This window comes from Microtus oregoni, unplaced genomic scaffold, assembly GCF_018167655.1.
Source record: "Microtus oregoni isolate MIOR12 unplaced genomic scaffold, Mior012 000000F_ref0000247, whole genome shotgun sequence".
NCBI lineage: Eukaryota > Metazoa > Chordata > Mammalia > Rodentia > Cricetidae > Microtus > Microtus oregoni.
In genome coordinates, this window is record NW_024543059.1 from 19291955 (window position 1) to 19304437 (window position 12483).

Genomic DNA, 12483 nt, shown 5'->3' on the forward strand with positions numbered 1-12483 from the left:
CCACAATATATTAAGAATTATTTTTTACTACATTAAATTTTTATAAATCATTTTGGTGTGTATGTAGGCACAAGCAGGGCATGGACCCTGTGTGGAACTGGTTCTCACTTCTACAACGTGGAACTTGAACTCTGATTGTGTCAGGCTTGGCAGCAAGCATCTTTACCCAAGGAGCCATCTCATAGGTTCCCTCAGAATATATAAAAATTTTATAACTCAATAAACAAAAGCAGAATTTAATAAGCAAAATTTAACGACACTTTACTAGAGAAAAATGGCAAATGAACACAGGAAGAATGCTGAACACCACTAGTGGCTGTAATGAAATAGACAAAAGTGTGCAGAAACAGAATGCTTATAGAACTCATAGTAGGAATATAAAATTCATAACCACTTTGGCAGTTTAATTCAGCAATTTCTCTGTTTTTTTTTTTTTAATTAACACAAAAATCTGAAGAGAAACCAGATCGTTGTCCTTGGGGTTCAGTATGTATTGTGCAGGTTCTCTTGTCAAACAGTTGGTGCTTACAACTGATAAAGCAATACCCTTGGTGAAACCTACTTGCATGATTTAAATCACCTCATAATTGTTATTTTATTTACTTATTTTTATGTGTGTGGGTGTTTTGCCTGTATACATGTCTGTGCACTACATGTGTGAGTGGTGCCTGTGGAGGCCAGAAGAGGGCATCAGATCCCCTGAAACTAAAGTTACAAGGTAATTGTGATCAGCCACACTGATGCTGGGGATCAAACCCAAGTCCTCTGGAAGAGACCCAATCTACCCAACCACTTCCGATGTACAAAAAGAAAATGCAATCACATTAGGTTATTCTCAAACAATCCCTAGCTCCTAAATGGTCATGACTACCTTGGTATATACAGGTTAGGAAAAGATTCAACTGAACTTCTTCAAATGTCATATATGATAAAAGTAACTCTGAAAAAGCAGACCGTGGTGAAATCTTTTGAAACTGTTTAGACTCTGCTCTCTCCCTCTGTGATACCTGACTGATCTCAAATAAAGATTGTCCTAAATAAATATTCAGTCAGGACATGTTAGCTCACGCATATAGTCCTAACACTCTGGTGCTGAAACAAAATTACAAGTTCCAGGCCAGCTAGAACTATACATCAAGACCCTGGTCTCAAAGGCGAGTTGGGGGAGGGGTGGATGACATAAGATTAATTCATCTGTGGAAGCTAAATAAAGGAACACATTTTACTGATGAAGAAAAAAGCTCTTTAACTATGAGATTTTTCACCAGAGCCAGTTGTGGCAATATAAATATACAGACCTATCTTCCTGGGTGGACACAGTACAGGATAGCTTATGCCTCTGAGTTCAAGAAACCAACCTGAGAACCATAATATTCATATTCAAAAGTGGGAGTAAGCTGCAGGGGAGAGGGAAGGCACAGGACCAGGCTGACATGATTTTTACATTAGCTCTTCAGTATCAAGATCAGGCCCCTTGTGGCTAGAATCTATTATGGGTGGGGAAGTTAAGGCAGCAGGAACTCAAACATGGCTGGGCACACAATATTTAATCAAGAAACAGAAGAATACAAGTATGCAAGCTAGCACTAAGCACACTTTCCCCTTTATAAGACACAGGATTCTGTCCAGGGAATGAATGATAGGGCCTACAATAAAGTTTAAAATGGATTTTTCCTCATCAATTAGTGCGATCAAGAAAATCCCCCTCAGGCATACCCAAAGGCCCTTCTCCCAGAAGATTCTAGATTTTGCCAGGCTGGCCATTAAACACTAACCTTCACAGCTGGGGACCTGCTAATTGTGGTCAAAAGAAAAGTCAAAGTAGGAAGACCAAGGTGTTTGCTTTGAGGGAAGGAACAGGCACAGACATCCTGACTGGTTCTTCTGGATGCAAACTGGTTTAGCTAATATAGTTACTAAATACATTAATGACAGACCAAAACAACACACACACATGCAGAGAGAGAGAGAGAGAGAGAGAGAGAGAGAGAGAGAGAGAGAGAGAATGAATTTTGAGCATTCTATTTCTTTCACAGGAAAGTCCTTGCTCAGTTTACTGACAACCTCTTCTTAATTAAACCACATTAATGTAATACAAACTCACCCATGTTCTAAGAATTTGATTCAGGCCAAAACTTAAGGTTAAAGAGCCCATGGACCGACAAGATAAAAGTAACATTTTAAAATTATGCATAATCTCATTGCATCTGAGATGGTATCTTTTCAAAACACCTACAAATTAAGACAGGGTAAGAAAGCAAAACTTCCATTGTTGATAAAGATATAGTAAAGCAAAAATTTATCTATTCAGAAAATAGACATGAAACACAAATGTTCATAAACTGTGGGTAAAATGTAATGGGATAATATACTAGACATCTGGGAGTACTTAAAACTTGTCTAGTATGCAGGAAATCCTGGGCTCCACCACACTAATCCCAAAATTGTGACACACAGGAGGTCCAAGCAGGAGCACCAGAAGCTCAAAGTTATCTTCAGATACTTAGCCCATCTTAGGCCAACCTGGGGTACATAATGTCCTGAGTGCCCCATAAAAAGCAAATATTTGCCAGGCGGTGGTGGTGCAGGCCTTTAATCCCAGTCCTCGGGAGGCAGAGGCAGGCAAATCTCTGAGTTTAAGACCAAACTGGTGTACAGAATGAATTCCAGGACAACCAGGGATATACTGAGAAACCCTGTCTCAAAAAACCAAACTAAAATAAACAAAAATAGCAAATATTCAACCATGTAAATAGTCATTTTATTTTACTGTAAAGAAATATTATTTGAATTGGTGGTTTGTGGGAGGGGAGAAACTTTACTATCTAATAAAAATATCTACCTAAACTGATCACTCCAATAGAATACACACTTAATATATTTTTAAAAAAAAACTTTGTGGGGGCTGGAGAGATGGCTCAGCGGTTAAGAGAATTGCCTGCTCTTCCAAAGGTCCTGAGTTCAATTCCCAGCAACCACATGGTGGCTCACAACCATCAGTAATGGGGTCTGGTGCCCTCTTCTGGCCTTCAGGCATACACACAGAAAGAATATTGTATACATAATAAACAAATATTAAAAAAAAAACTTTGTAAAATGGAATCAGTGTTAAAGAAATTATGCAAATAACACCTGATTTTCTCAACTATGTAAGAGAAAATAATCATGTTCTCTCTCCAAGATTTAACTATTGATTATACTTTTGTAGGGGTGTGTGTGTGTGTGTGTGTGTGTGTGTGTGTGTGTTGGTTTCTTGGTTTTCTGTTTATTTGGTTTTGGGGGGTTAAGACAAGAGCCCTTCTATGTAGCCCTGCCTGTCCTGGAACTTACTCTGTAGACCAGGCTGGCCTTGATCTCAGAGATCCTCCTGCCTCTGCCTTCTGGAGTGCTGGGATTAAAAGTTTAGAGCACCATCCCTGTCTTACATATTTTCCAAACTTTTATTTATTATCTACCTATATAATTGGATGTGGCAAGGGGAGAGACAGTAGGCAACTACATCATCCACCATTTTTCAAAATACTACAGTGACCATTATTAAGCACAGTAAAGAAAACTACAGTAAGACATGTTAATAGTGCCTCTCAATGGTTTTCTGTATGCTTGCAAACACTGAAACTCAGTCCAGAGCAACACTGTAAGATTGTGAATGGTTTCTCACCTTATATTAGCCTAATCAAGGTCCAATTTTGCAGAATGAGTGAAAACCAGTGCTATGATGAGCTTTAAATCTACCTAAGTTTTATTGTTTTTGTCTCCCCACCCCCATGGGAAAATAACTTTTGAGTACAGCAAAATGGCTCAGTGATTAAGAATGCTTGCCGCTTGCCACACAAGCCTGACAACCTGAGTTCAATCCCAAGAACCAGACAACTCCCAATCTTTGGCTGCCATACTGTGCTCACTGTGGCACTGTCGGCACACAGCCACCCCTGCTCTGTTCTCTCCTCCCCCTACCATATTAATAATAAAACATTTTCTTAATGGGAGAAAGCAAAGTCTTCCCTGGTCTCCCTGAGTTCTTTACCTAGAACTCTTCCAGATTACTAAGGCAGCCAGTGCAGACTCTCATCGTCAGTGGACTGCTGGGTGATGTCCTCTAAGGGAAGTCGGTGCATTCTCTTATCATTTACACACCAGGCCACAAGTGTGTGAGCACACACACACAAATGTTTTTATCTAGCCTCAGATGCAACCACCATTTCTTTAAGACCGGGGAAGGAAGGAAGACCTCAAAGGTTCTACAAGAAAGTGGAAAGATAATCCAGAACAAACACGTAATGCTTTACATTTCCCCCTGCACTGAAAAGAAATAAAGTTTTTAGAGAAGATAAAAAGTAGGCAGGAATCTGTAGCCAAAATTAACCATAAAGTCAGGCTGCTAGGAATGAGGTCAACATGAACTGAGGTAACTGGAAGAGAGGGCTGTTTCCTATTGTACTTGGGCTAAAGTGCATATTCTCACGAAAGGAAGAAATCAGAACTAATCTGATTGTAATATTCAATCCCCTCCTCGAAAAAAACCCAACATAATTATCTCAAGGATACAGATGAGTGCAGACAGCTTACTACCTAATACACACAAAAGTTGGGTACAACTGTGAGAATCACAAAAAATTAATAGTAAAACAAAATCCCAATATGTGGGGGGTGCAGAAAACCTCTCTCCTAAACTCAGCCTTAGCATGAAATTTAGTCATTTTTTTAAGCAACACACAGCACGTCCATAATTCCAAGTCTCATCTGTATCATAAACAAGTGGCATCTCTTCCTCTGAGTCTTTGCAAACAGAACAAATCACAAGCAGTTCTACCCTTTACACTACAGCTTGGTCAGGTAACAGAAATTTTATCAACTTACTCGACTTTCTCACTACCTACAGTATTTTAAAACATAAATTGTGTGTAGTAACGCAGAATTTAGACATGCGCAGGATCCCTTCAATGACTACACTTTAGGACAGTCTAAATATACAGCTGGCTGACTCCATGGCTACACCATGGAGCTAAGAAACAGACCCACCCACAGCCGCTCACAATCCTCTCAAATGAGAAATGTTCTTTCTATAGTTCAAGAGAAAATATCAGCACATTTCACTACAACAATTACAATTTACAACCTCAACTAATCTGACTGCTGGAGAAAGATCATTTAGTAACAAGCTTATGAACATAAAGATTTACTAGTTTAATGAAGGTATTAGCTTGAAACTAGGAGCCAGTAAAACAACACCCAAAGTTAAGTCTGTTCTGCTATGACTGTTAAAGCATGTAATTAGCACACTGAAACAAACAATGGCAGATTTATTATGTATTAAACTTTAAGTCAGCATGCCTCCAAATATAAACTACAAATTTACATTACAGGTTTCAAATTAATGAGGCTTAACAGAATATGATGAGGCACTGCTATTAAATGTAAAACTTTAGTCCAAATCAAGCAATTATAAATGAAACCTATTTCACTAGGTTCTACAATTAACTGCAGTTGAGATTGAATTGACTTCTACACTGGGAAGTCTGCCAACTTAGTCACAGATTACATTAACAGATCTAAGTAAGAAGAATGAGAATGAACCCCTCCCACTGGTTCAATATTTCCACTTCTGAGCATAGTATGGAGGAGGGGGGAGGAATACCACAAAAGCCGCCTCAGCTACAAGTGGAATCCGCTGTTCTCACAAAAGCCGAGAGGAGAGAAGTGGTTACCAGCAGCTGGGGAAGGTTCGAATGAGGGAAAGATGGAGATGGTTGGTTCATGGGCACTACATCACAGTTAGATAAGAGAAGTTCTAGGTTCTCTTGCACAGCAAGGTAGATACAGATCACGACTATGTACTGTATGATTTAAAAAAGTTGGATGAAAGGATTTTAAATGGCTTCATCACCAAGGGTACTATCTGAGAAAATGTGTTTACTCTGATTTGAATGTTGTATACTGTACACATATAGGGCAACACTATATATGACCCTAGGAATAAATACATACAACTTTTATGTCAAAAATGAGACAGAATATGTAGAAATAAAGAGAAAACCTGTTTCTGAGAAGAAAATACAAGATTCTTTTTATGTTATAAACCACAGCACAGATCAGAAACCAGCTTCTTACCCCCTCCCCCAAAATGACTGAGTTAAAAATCTCCCCAGGACATTAACACCCATTGCCAGGATGAGAACCAGAGCCTCCTGATAATATCTATTCACATTTGTGTTTCCTTCCCCTCTGAACAGACAGTGGCTTCTTTGAGTGCTGGGTTGGTTCATCTTATGGCTCTCTGGCCCTGTGGCACTTCTCACTCTCTTAAATTTGTGTATATTTTAACTCTTCAACTAGATGGTAAGTTCTTGGGAGCCAAAGGAAAGCTGGCATTTTCCCAGGAGGCTAGCACCAAATCATGTTAGCAAGGAACATCCTTAACACAAATGTTTAGGAAATAAAGTGAATTTCTCCAAGAAGAATGCTAACTACTGTTGGTCTAGAACATGGTTCTCAGGCTTCCTAATGCTAGAACCCTTTAACATAGTTCCTCATGTTGTGATGACCCCAATCATAAAATTATTTCATTTATACTTCTTAACTGTAATTTTGCTACTGTCATGAATCTTAATGTAAATATCTGATATGCGGGATATCCGACGTGACCCATAGGCTGAAAACTGCTGGTCTAGAACACAGCTTCTTAAAACCTTTCTCACTCCCATTCAAAGACTCTTTTCACCCAAAAAATTTTTTACATGGTCTCCTGCATAGAGGTTTATGCAAAAAAGACACACAAATCAATAATAAACACGTATTTCTATTTTCCAGCAATTGTTTAGCACACATCTGATGTGGGAAGGTCTTCTGTCTATGTGTTACTTTCATTGGTTAATAAAGAATCTGCTTTGGCCTTTTGATAGGACAGCAGCTTAGATAGGCGGAGTAGACCGAACAGAATGCTGGGAGAAAGGAAGCAGAGTCAGGCAGATGCCATGCTTCTGCTACCCAAGACAGACGGTGGTTAGACTCATGCCGGTAATCCACAGTCAAGTGGCGATACACATTAATAGAAATGGGTTAATCAAGATGTGAGAGTTAGCCAGTAAGAGGCTAGAACTAATGGGTCAGGGCAGTGTTTAAATGAATACAGTTTCCGTGTAATTATTTCGGGTATAAGCTAGCCAGGCGGCCGGGAGCCGAGTGGCAGGAACACAGCTCGCCACTCATCTTTACTACACACATCTAATTTTATCATTTATCAGACAAAAGCAAAATTGCACATTGATTAAAAAAAAATCACAAGAAATTATCTACTATGCTGCATGGAAGTAGTCAGGCTTCTCTATACCAGAAAACAGTTCCTGGATAGACCATTAAACTGGAGAAACCACTAGAAAAAGAACTCAGGAAAATGAAGAAAAAGAAATAGAGATGGCTCAGCAGTGAAGAGCAGTGGTTAATCTTCCAGAAGACTCCAGTTTCAATTCCCAGCATCTACATAGTGGTTAGCAATAAACTGATCACCTCTAACTCCAGTTCCAAGGAAATTAATTCTTATTAATTAATTAATTCTGGCCTCTAAGGGTACTGTGTGCACATGGTACACAGACATACATGTATGCACAATGTAAATGTAGTTCATCAATGTGACCAGTAGGTTTTTGTCATGAATAGTAATAAGGCAGCATAAGGACAAGTTACAGAACATCAAAAGGGTAACACTGTAATGTAGCACCAGGGCTATCATAATTCTATCCTCTCAGTACCATACAATCCATTTTTAAAATTTTTTATTTTTTTATTTTTAATTGTGTATGCACATGGGGGCAGGGGTGCACATGAGTGCAGTACCCATGTGGTCCAGAGAGGAGTATAGAGTCCCCTGTAACTGCTGGAGTTACAGGCAGTTGTGAACTGCAGGATGTGGGTCGGGTGCTGGGAACGGAACCCAGGTGCTCTGGAAGAGTCAAGCACTTAAGTGCTTTTAACTGCTGGAAGATTTCTCTGCTCAGCCATGTAATGTATTTTTAAACGGACAGAAATAAGCCTGAAAATTTCAAAAATCCTATAACACTACAGGACTAAGACCTAAACCAAACAGTCTTCATAATAACAACAAAAAGTACACTTTGACTCTTCTCATTAATTTCAACATTTCTTCTCAATTCCAGACTTTAAAACAGTATAATTTATTCTAATTAAACTTCTTGGGGAGGATTCAAGGTATGATTATTTATTTGTTATCCTTAAATATTTATTCTTGACTGGACTCATTTAGAAGTATAAGCTCTCAGCTAGAATAACCTAAATCTCTTAAAAATCTGTTCCTGGTGCTTTTCTTTGACTTTTTTCTTGTCCAAAAGTTTAGCATGTTCTGCAGAACCCTCCTTGTTTTACTTAGTTCATTACTTCTTCAGAGCAATACATTGGCATTTGTGTTGAAGGACATGTGGAATAACAAGATGCTGAATCTTGGGCACATTGGTCCTACACTTCTTACCTTCTTTAAGGGCTTTCTGACAATTATAGGCAGACAACATCTTCTTCAGTGTTCTCAATAGCCAAATTGAGAACACTCAGATTGGCATCCACACTGCATCCATGAACAGACTTGCACTTCCTTTCTCTAGTTCTCCTTGGTCTATAACAAAAATGCCCCTTACTCAACAGCAGGCGTACTCTGCCATGGATCACAGCACCTTGCTTCATGGGAAGACCTTGTTTGTCATGCCCACCACTGATTCAGACCACATAACCTTTCCACTCTTCATCAGAGCATCAGTAGCTACTTCTGTGGCCATGTGCTTCTCATACAACATACAAAGCTTGCATTCATGGCCCACTTCAATGAGTTTCTAACAGCTAGGGGTAGGGAAGAAGATACGCAGTGTCATCTTGACATAGCTGACTGCCTAGGAGGTGACATGAAAACAGGGCCTCTAATTAAACTCTTAAGGGTGAGTTGAGTATTACCAGGTCCATTTCTTAGTTTCAACATGTGAATAGTGCTTGGCACATAACCAGTACTAAAAGTGAGTTGCTGGATGAAATTAGCTATCTTACAGTCTGATCAATTCTCATTGTTTTCTTCTCAGTCTAAAACTGTCTTAGCCATGCCATTTCCATTACCAAGGAAAATTATTAATTTCTTAAAATATGTAGCTTAAGCACAGTTATTTTTTTTATATACTACTGGTCTATTTCATTTTAACCTGCTTAAGAGTTAATTTTTAAATACAGGAAAATAACCAAATAGCTACATTTCCACAAAGAACTATGTCACTTCCTAATGAATGATTTTATTAAACTAGTCAATGGCAGTGCTAACAGCATCCTACAAACTTAAAGAATTAAAAAAAAAAAAGAACACTTAAAACAGATGCTCAAGTGCTGGCTCCTAACTTACATACTTAAAAGAAGCAAAATGGAGCTGTGGCCACTGCATAAACACTAGGTCCCATGGAATGGCAACTGGACTCATGAGGATGCTGGGCCCTTCAAATGTAGCTTATTTGCATTGGGCTGTACCATACATGGGAAAGAGCTAATTTTGAAGACACGATATTCTTTAAACATATAACTCTTTGTATGCAGGTAATGCTCTGACTATGTATTTGCATAGGTAGATAATTAGGAATCAGAGTAGGGGCTAGAAAGCTGTCTCAGCAGTTTAGAGCAATAGCTACTCTTGCAGAGGACCTTTGTTCCCAGCATTCACACGGTTGCTTACCACCATATGAATCTCGAGTTCCAGGGTATCAGACAGCTTCTGCAGGTACCTTGTAAGATACAGTAAATTTTAAAGAAGCACATATGTATAAGAAGTCTGAAATTTTACTTTCAAAACTCAGGAAAAAAAGGAAGGCTCCATGGGTAGGAAAGAAGAGGAATAAAACAAGACAAGCCACAGCCTCACTTAGGGTCTATTAGAATCAGCACACTGGTATCAAATGGGTTAGTTTCCAAGGATGACCTTGAAACTTCCTATAATCATCACAGTTGTGATCCAATACCTTACACACTCAGAAAGTTAAAAGCAAATTACTTAACTTCCTTTCCCAATAAAACCTAGTCAGTCATGGAAAAAAAAAAAGTACCTATGGCAAACTCATTAACCACAGGAGACCCCAAGCTACTATGGTTACCAATCAGGTCCAAGGCTATTACAGAAGAGAGGTATAAGGTGTGACTTTACATTAATGAACAAGAGGCTTCCAAAGTAGCTTAATTCCAGGAAAGAAATAGCAAATTAACAAAACGGGAAGAAAAAAAAAATCAGTGTATCTGGATATACATTAATTTTTAACTCCTTCTCCCAAATCCTAACATATAGAGTCAAATGTAAGTTACACAATGAAATAGTTGCCTAAATTAATTCTTTTGTGTGTATACATTTAGGATTTTTTTTTTTGCTTATTTTATGTGTGTGGGCATTATGCCTGTATTATGTGTGTACCTGTGCGTTCCTGGTGTCTACAGAACCAGTTTGATACCCTAAAACTGGAATTACAGATGTTTGTAAGCCACCATGTGGGTACTGGGAACTGAACGCTGGCCCTTTACTAGAGTGGCTAACACTTTTAACTGCTCAGTTATCCTTCTGGCTGTCCTGGAACTCGCTTTGTAGACCAGGCTGGCCTCGGGCTCACTGAGATCCGTCTGCCTCTTAGACTAAATTCTTTTTTTCATTCCTCTTAGACTAATTCTTAAGTGTCCACTTATGCAAATACACAGTTAGTGAAATCTGAGCTCATAAAACACCACCCACATCAGTCTTAATGCTCTAAATTTTAAAATGGCCCTTATCAGGCTAGGTATGGTGGTGCATACCTTTAGTCCCTGCATTTGGGAAGCAGAAGCACACAGATCTCTGTGATTTTCATGCCATCCTGGTCTAAATAGTGAATTTCAGGCTTGTCACACCAGGAGATTTTAAAACCAAAACAAACCGAATGGTCCTTCTCCATACTTTTCAACTCCTCGAAGAAGTTCCAGCTGTTCTGTATCCACATATGATTCAAATCTTCCCTGTGTCATTTACCACACAAACTAAATTTAATTCTAAATCTGCATGATCCATGAAGTTCAAGAAAAAACTAACCATGCTGAACTATGGGGTTGTGAGTTCATTAGATCTGTCATAAATCTCCTATCCAAAAACTACTTAAGAACATATTCAGATGGGAAAAAAAAAAAACCGACCATTTCTCTCCAAAATTCCTCAGACTAAAGAAAAAAATTATCCAGTTCTGGAATTAGTCTAACAGCCCAAATCTGAAAGTTAAATTAAAACAACAGCAACAACAACAAAAAATTCCAACTCTAGAGAACCCAACCAAAATAACTCACAAAATGTGTAACTCTGGAGCACACTGAGGTCTTCCTTCCACATTCTAAAGCAGCAAATACAGGTAAGAAACCCATGATAGCACATGTCTATTGTCGCCAGCACTGAAGACACAAAGACAGAAGGATAAAGAGTTCAAGACCAGGGCTGAGTAACTCAGTTGAAAGTAAGCTTACCAAACATGCACAAGACCTGGGTTCAATTCCAAATCCCTAGGACCAACCAAGTAAACCAGGTACAAGGAGCACGCCTTTAGTCTCACCACTCAGGAGGATCAAAAGTTCAAGGGTTATACTGTTACATAGTAAGCTGAGAGCCAGGAAAGAATACAGAAGATCCTACTTAAATTAAAAGGACACGGTAGGGTGGGGGTTCTGGGATAAAAGTGCACGCCTAAATTACTGGGTTTGGGCTCTGACACCACCACCCCATCCCACCACCCCTTAAAAGGCCCAGAATTAACTTTTGAAAACAGGATGCCAATTCTACTCCTACTAGACCATTTTAGCCACACACAATAGCAAGTCTAAGCAAACAAAAAGCCCTGGGCAGATACCAAGTTTCTTCTTCAGAGTTAGGACATCATCTGAATTTGTCATTTGCTCAAAAAGACTTTGTAAAAGCAACAACAAATTAATCATCTTAGAATTGTAGTAAATGTAGTCTGCAACTCACTCTCTAAGTTATACTACTACTACTACTACTACTACTAATAATAATAATAAAAAATAAACCACCCATTTGTAGTAACAAGATTTTTCTTCATTGTCACTCAATACATCATCTTCTCTGCTTTCCTAAATTCATTTCTGTGTACACAGAAACAGTTTTAGGGGTGTGGTGTTCTGAGTACGAATGCCACCACCCATGGACTCCTGTGTTCAAATGCTCGGTCCATAGCGAGTGGCACTGTTAGGTGTGGCCTTGCTGGAGTAGGTGTGGCCTTGTTAGAGGAAGCATGCCACTGTGGGGACCAGTTTCGAGGTTGCAGATACTCAAGCCCAGGTTCAGTGGCACTCAGTCTTTTTCTGCTGCCTGCAGATCAAATGTAGAACTCTGAGCTCCCTCTCCAACACCATGTCTGCCTGTATGTCTTCATGCTTTCCACCATGACAATACTGAAATGAACCTCTGAAACTGCAAACTAGCCCCAA

At 39.1% G+C, this 12483-nt stretch overlaps 1 protein-coding gene and 1 pseudogene across 6 annotated transcripts in view; both read right to left on the bottom strand.

Annotated features, from left to right (window-relative positions):
* Akap13 (A-kinase anchoring protein 13) overlaps positions 1 to 12483 on the bottom strand; it is a 262036-nt gene that overhangs the window by 229576 nt on the left and 19977 nt on the right. The window lies entirely within an intron of this gene.
* Positions 8253 to 8876, bottom strand: LOC121450102 (annotated as a pseudogene).